The 7,555-nt window shown below is 55.5% G+C and overlaps 1 non-coding gene across 1 annotated transcript; it reads right to left on the reverse strand.

Moving 5' to 3' along the window:
* Positions 1-3,769: 3,769 nt before the first annotated feature.
* LOC147718557 (U6 spliceosomal RNA) lies at positions 3,770-3,876 on the reverse strand. The gene has a single exon (XR_015295359.1). It is a non-coding gene; the product is annotated as a U6 spliceosomal RNA (small nuclear RNA).
* Between the last annotated feature and the right edge of the window lie 3,679 nt (positions 3,877-7,555).

A 7,555-nucleotide genomic window follows, 5' to 3' on the forward strand; every position in this document is an offset into this window, starting at 1 on the left:
TTAAAAGATTTCAAAACAGGTCTTCCTCAGTTAAAGCACAAAGTCAGAATAAGGAAAAAAGGTGGGGTCTTTCATCATTTGGAAGAAAAAAAATTCCTGAACCAATGAGAAGTGTTATTTTCAGGTCACAAGACTAGGGATTTCATCATTATGAAACCAAAACTGTTCTGCACCAATTAAAAGTGTTATTTTTAGGTCACATGACCCGACGCGCATACGCGACGCGCCCTCGGGCGTGCCCGTAGGCGCGCCCCGGGTTGCGTCGCGTAAGCGCGTCGGATGTTTACGTTGCGCGATCGTAGTCGCTCGAGTGCTTCCGGGTGCGCTTACGCTGTGCGTATCACGTGGACGTGGCTACGCGATACGTCACGATGTTGTTTTCGTTCGCGGCAATAGCGCTAACGGGACGCTCTCCGGAGCGCGCCCTGGGGCGCTTCAAAAGACTACGCTTTCCGGGGCGCTCACCGGGGCGCGCCCCGGGAGCGCTCCAGGGCAAAAAAAAAAATATATATATATATATATATATATATACACATTAAAAAATTGTTTTAAATACAAATATAATATAGGATTCATTCATTTTCAAAAATATTACATTTCATAGCTATAGACATTTGCTATTACCAAAATCTTGAAATTTACTGTAAAAAACATAGGTTTGGGGCCTTATATATAGTTAGGAATTAGCATTTAAAAAACCTATGAAATTCACTGAAAAAACCATAGGTTTCACACCAGTTATAGTTAGAAATTAGCATTTAAAAAACCTATTAAATTCACTGAAAAAACCATAGGTTTCACACCAGTTATAGTTAGCTGGAAATTTTACTGACATAAAACCATTGAAATTCCCACGTTATAGTTAGTTGGACTCGCTATAACTTGCGCGCCTGCAATGCACTGATGATGACGTCACATATTACATCACTCATGACATGAGTGATGAGACAAGAGGGAATGTTTTCGGCTGTTCAACAGCCTTTATCAATCTGATTGACGCCATTTTTTCCCCACATATATAGTGCTTAATGCAAAGAAATTGTAAAAAAACTGCACGATCTACAAACACTTAAAAATCTGATTGTACATTTAAATAACTGTGCAAATAAACAAAAATAACTTGCAAAGTGTGCAATTGTACAAATCCTGAAAATAAATTAAAAACATGAAGTCAAAAAGCAGCTCTTAATACAATACATACATTACTAATAAATATCATATGGCGTCAACCACCTCTCATTAGTTTAAAAAGAACACTGAGGGTTGAGTGCATATGAGTCATACTGTCGACCTGAAATGCCAAGTTAAATACAGAATTCTGCTTGCTTCATGTTTGCCGAATGATATGATCACGTGCTATTGTCTTACACAGTGACTGCTAAATGAAGTCAAAATTACCTAATGCAGAAACCACTTAAATGAATAAAAAACACCAATTTAGTCCAAGTGCAATGATTTAAGTTTTCCCAATAACGCTTTGCACCAAACTTGCGTATCAACAGTGCCGTATCTACTGCAAAGATTAACATGAGACTACCTGTCCCATAATGCCATAGTGTGGCACTATTTGCGAGATGTCCAAAGAGGCAGAAAATAGAAAACATAAGTGTTTCAATATATTGTAGCGGTATGGGCTTATTGCACAACTGAAATAAACATTAATGTCACCAAGCTACTGCAAAGGTCCTTGGTAGAAAAAAATGAAAGTTCCATCGTTCGGCAAACGCTGCTTAAGTGAAGGCAGATTCCAGGCATTACAGTCGGTTCAATCGGAATACACCCACTGTGCAGCAACCCACTTGAATCTTACAGCAGGGTCGAGGGGGATCCTCATACCAAGATTGATAAGCACCACAAGTCTCTCCACGTTTGGGGAAATGCCCATGCTGTGCCCAGTTACCAGAGTGACCACGGACTACTGAGGGAAACTGCAGGGTACGTGAAGAAACTCCGTCTCCGCTCTGAAATCCGTTAGCTTTCCCCACGCCGAGTCTCCGTCTGCCACTGTGCCTGTGCTTCATATTACTAGTCCTGTGGCTTCCTCTGGGGGCAGTCGGAAAGCACTACCATACTGTTCCTCCAAGTTACGGTTAATCCGGCCGCCCAAGACAACTTGTGGTACGTGAAGAACAACAAACGCCGTTGTTCAGTAGAAATACACACAAACCCTTTGCTCCAGCAGGAAAAAAAGGTACGTACGCAAAGCTTGGATGATGCCCCGGTTACTTACCGGTAATCTTCATTGCTCCGAGTATAGTCTTCCTCGCCACATGAATTACACAGTGAGCTTTAGCTCCACAACAGAACCCTCCAAAGCAAAAAGAAAACACCTCCCACCCCCTCCCAACATGGCCGACCAGTCCCACCTGACCTCTATAAGAGGCGGACCGGCCCAACCAACAGCCTGATCTACCAAGCAAACAATGAAGCCGATAGCCAGACAGGGAGGGGGGGAGGGAACTCATGTGGCGAGTAAGACTATACTCGGAGCAATGAAGATTACCGGTAAGTAACCGGGGCATTACCTCCTCGTTAGTCTTCCTCGCCACATGAATTACATAGTGAGCCAATACCCAAGCCAACACGGCTTCATTGACCACCCTAAGAACAACACCACACGGTGATGCAGAGAAACCAACACAAGGTTGATGTAGGACAAATGAAAAGAAAACAGGGATCATAGGAAACCTGAAATCAAGACCTCCAGGAAAAGAAGGCCAACCAGGAGTCGCAGCTCCAGCACTCAGAACGGCCCCAGCGAAGTCCCCCCGGGACTGCTAGAGACCCACGTACCAGGCGGGGGACGACCACGCCAAAGCCAGATAAAACTCCACAGAGGAGACACCCATGAAGGGGGCCCAGGGAACAGAGCCACACCCCGCGGACCGACCCTGGACCCCCGCCGGATCCACCGAACCCAGCGAAGAGCAGGGAAGGATGCTAGCCTGTGTAAGCCAGCGAACCAAGGCGGAAAGAGAGGGCTAGTGGCCCGAACGAACCGGACCCAAAAGACACCAATAGGCCATCCCACCGGGAAAGGGACGACGAGCGGTCAAGAGAAACCAAAACCGCACACCGGACAACCAGCACGGACAAGAGAGGAACCTCGTCGGCAGGGAAAAGGCGGTAAAGACACCACCCGAGCCCGGTACACCAGGGAAGGAACCCCGGGAAGGAAACGGGGGACACGCCGGAGGGACAACCCGTCCGGCAAAACCCGCACGAAGGGAGGGGCGCGGAGGCACGACCCCCGCACGCCCCTCCGCCCAGCAGACACCACTGCCACCAGGAATAAACCCACCTAAAAGGCGAGGAACCGCAAAGCCACCGAGGCCAGGGGCACTAAGGGCGGACCCTGAAGAGCTCGTAGAACGAGAGAGAGAACCCAAGGGGGAGACAGGTAGAGCGTCCGAGGGCGACGGAGAAACAAACTCCGGAGCCAAGCGAGCCACCAGGGAAACCAGCCCGTTGAACACCGGACTGCGGAAGGCCCGCAAGGCAGCCTCTCGGGCCCCCCGGGAAGAAGGAGCCACGCCCAAGAAAAACCCCTCAGCCAGGAAATACAAGACCCGCAAGGGGTCCACGGAGGCGCGGGCAACACAACGCGCCAGAATCAGGCCTGCAGACGGAGTCAGGCCAGCCGAAGGAGCCGGCCAGCACCGACACCGGATCACGGAACGGGAAGAACCGGGCTCCGCCCCTTGCACCGTAACGTTCCAACAGTAGTCCACTCTCAGCCGAAGCGAGCACCCCGGAGCACCCCGGCCCGGCTTTTATGGAACGCAGTACGAATACGCGTGTCATCCTTGCGCAGGGGCCATGCAAATCATCTCTGTATCGTTCCAATTTCAGTGTATGTGCTGCCGAAGCGAGCACCCAAGCGAATCCAGCAGAGGACCCGCGATAACAGAGAGTACGGGGGAAACGCGTACAGTAGACCGAAAAGGTCAAGCGAAAGACAGGGCAACCACAATGACCCGGGCGGAGAGACCAGAACATGGGCAGGAGGACCGAGACCCCCTCCGTGAACAGAGCCACCTGAGGCAGACCGAGTCGATGCCCCAGGAGCCGAAACACCACCGGGGTCAGGGCGAGACCAGGCAACGAAGGCCAGAACCGACACAGTCGAACCGGCCCCATCAAGGCGGACCCCGGGTGAAAGACCGCCCGAAGGGACAGGACAGGCGCCAGGCCGACCGACCCCCGAAGCACTGGTGCACAAGACGGCAGGCCAGGAGGACTGCCAGCCACCCCCGCAGCACGAGGAGCTGCGAGACTCAGGAGATCCCAACGACCCCCAAACGCCCCGGCCAAACCCCCCCCGAAAGAACCAGAGGGAAGAACCGGGACCAGGCACACGACCCCCGAAGGAGGACAAGCCCGAGACGGGGGCCGAAGGGACCACCGCACAAAGTGCAGGGAGCCCACGGAGGCGAGACACCGCCTGACGAGACGCCTCACCCACGAAAACGACGAGGCCGAGAAGAACCATACGTCCATACAGGGAACACCCAGACCCCCACCCGGCGAAGAAGCTCCACCAGGCGGGCCAGGAGCACAGTCCCCACCCACGGGCCCAGAAAAAATCCACAGGCGAAACAAGGGAAGGAGAAGGTACCCTAACCTTCCGAGAAGGCGGATCCCGCGGAAAACCGCAAGACTAGACACCGGCCAGTCAGCCCAAAGAGCCCAAGAACCCTGACAGCAACGTCCCAAGAAGGGACGCAACGGAGGCGACAGCCCCCCCCCCTCCCCCCGGGATACCCAGGGAGGGAGATGGCCGAAAGCCAGGATCAAGGGGCGAACAAAACGGGAGCGGCCGCACCAGCACGAGACCGGGAAAAGCCAATCTTAGTAATAGTGCTGCTGAAGCGAGCACTCGAAAACCCGGGCCCGGAAGCCCAGAACACCCCACGTGAAGGCTGACACCCCGAAATCCGGGGGAAATGTCGAAGGGCCCCATCCCAAGAGAAGGCGAGACGCCCTCACCCCTAGGGATGTAAAATACCGCTGTGGAACCCCTCCAGGCTCTCCCTGTGAGGCGTCCACCCCTGGGCACCCACAAGGTGGAGGCCAGGCATACATAGCGTTGTGGGGGCCCTCCTGGAGATTAAGCAAGCAATTGCCCCGAGTTGCAGAGCGGGACTCCATGGTAGGAATAGGCCCCGAGGCGAGGACAATCAGGTCGGTGGAATTTTCGAGCCCAAGCCCCGACGAGGCGGGGAATTGAACACGGGTCCCGGGCTAGACCTCCGCATCAGGGTCTGCTGCACCAATCATTGAGCCACACTTCTCCACAACCTGGCGCGTGACCACCCAGCACCAGGGCCACGCCAAAACTTCCGTCGCGTAAGCGACCCAAGAAAAGCGCACAAACACCCCCTAAGGGTCTCAAGGCGCCGGAATGAATGCCTAAAGCCTACCGCACCCGGAATTCCCAGGCCGACTCCCCTCCAGGGACCAACCAGGCCCGACCCTGCTCCTCTACTGAGAGCGTACGAGACCAGGCGCTTACCGGGTGGAACGGCCCAATGCCACAGTGGTACCCTCTGGCACAAACAGGTGGAGGCAAGGCAACCTAAGCCTCGTGGGGGTCGTGCAAGCGACAAACACACGCCATTGCCCAGAGAAGCAGAATGGGAGGCCACGAGTGGGAAAGGCACCGAGGCGAGGAAAAAAACCGGGACCCTGGCACCCCATGTACTGACGACCCCCCTCGGCAGGGGACCGACCCCGGCACCCGGGCCAAACCACCATGGGATAGCTCTGCAGCCCTGGCAGGATTCGAACCCTGGCCTGTGAGGGCTGTCCGCACCAAAGGTACAAGACCTACCTGTGAGCCATAGCACCTCAGTACCCCCTCCCATGGAGTAAAAAATGCTGCCGCAGCGAGCCCCTCCGGAAAGGGGAGGCTCCGTCAATGGTGACGGAAGAGGGGCCAGGACTTTATGAGGTCGAGTATGGCCCCCTGAAGAGGACGCATCAGTCCATTGAGCCAGCAATCCGGCTCCACGCCCCAGACCGCACAGTCCGCGGGGGAAACACGGGCCCCCCGGACGACAACCGGAACAGCTGTTCCTGAACGCGCCCCAGGCGCCGGGGACAATTCCCCGCATCAGCAGAGCCGCCCGAGGACGGCAGACACTAGCGGAGTGGGTGGCCAACAAAACAAACATCACTGCCCATGCAGGAACGGATCCCTCGTGGGGGCAGACCCACCAACGGCATAAGCCTCACCTGTGAGCTCCAGCGCCTCGGACGCTGCACCCTCAGGGCGTCAGCACCGCTCCGCGTGCCGCCGCGCCTGCCGCCTGCAAGTGAACCTACAGCCCTGGCCGCTACAGAGGCCGCACCTGGCCGAGCGATGCCCCGCCCCCAAGAGGCGGGAGGCACCCGTAGCCAACCCCCGCGCTGCAACCAGCCGCGGGACCCAGGAAATGCTAGAAAGCCCCGTCAGGAGGCGGAAGCGACCAGCGCCGTGACCCGAGGCTGCAGACCAAACACCCGGGTCTGACCAGCAGAGCCCCCGAGGACCCGCCGACCGATGAGGTAGGTGCAGTCCGCAGCTAGGCTTCGTAGTACCGAAGAACAACGGTATAGGCAAGCGCCGAAGCGAATTAAATGTAGCGCGTCACTCCGGCTCTGATTTCCGCCGCAGGCGCCCTGCGAGGGGCAGGGCGCGCGGATTTAGCAGCGCATAGAAAGACAGAGCGGTTTGGGGCATAGCCAAGAACATGTCCCACGTGTAATGGTAAGAGTGACTAAAGTGCGCCATCACCCGGGTAAAAAATAGCTAGCCTCGTGCGAGGCATGTTACACGTAGGCAGGCCAAATCACGGGGGCATGGCCTGGGGCCACACACTGTGACGCGTATATGGCAAAAGACTGGAGACGCCGGGGATTGAACCCGGCGCCTCCTACATGCAAAGTATGCGCACCACCACTGAGCAATTCTTCAGCAGACAGGACCACCAGGGAAACGCGCCGCACTAACGCGTGCAGGGATAAAGTGGATCCAAATGCGTAGTGGAGTCGTAAAAAAGTGACTCCATCATTGGAATAGGCACCAGGACGAGAATATCAGGTCCGTTGGTATAGTCCACTGCTAGACAGCGTGAGCCCCAAGGACCCACGCCAGGCGTTTCAAAGGTAACCGGGGCCCCAGCATACATACAGGAGACCCCCCAGCGCCGGACCCAAAGCCCACTTAGTGGCCAGGGCCCATTAGTAACGACCTGGGGAAACAAGGGAATGCCAAACACCCCACATCCCCGGCCGCCCCCCCCCCTGTAAACCCCTGGCACGCTAGAGCAGCACCTAACCGGCCCCATAGGACCGGGGGAAGGAAGAGGGGGGGGGGATTTTTAGGCATAAGGCACCAGGGACCGCTAGAGCAGGTCCTCCACCCTAAACCCCAAGGGCCAGCTTACGCCGGCCCATCTTACCTGAACAGCGCCTATGGAGAGAATCGCGCAGAACAAAAAAAACAGGCTGTTGGTTGGGCCGGTCCGCCTCTTATAGAGGTCAGGTGGGACTGGTCGGCCATGTTGGGAGG

This window comes from Lissotriton vulgaris, chromosome 4_1, assembly GCF_964263255.1.
Source record: "Lissotriton vulgaris chromosome 4_1, aLisVul1.2, whole genome shotgun sequence".
NCBI lineage: Eukaryota > Metazoa > Chordata > Amphibia > Caudata > Salamandridae > Lissotriton > Lissotriton vulgaris.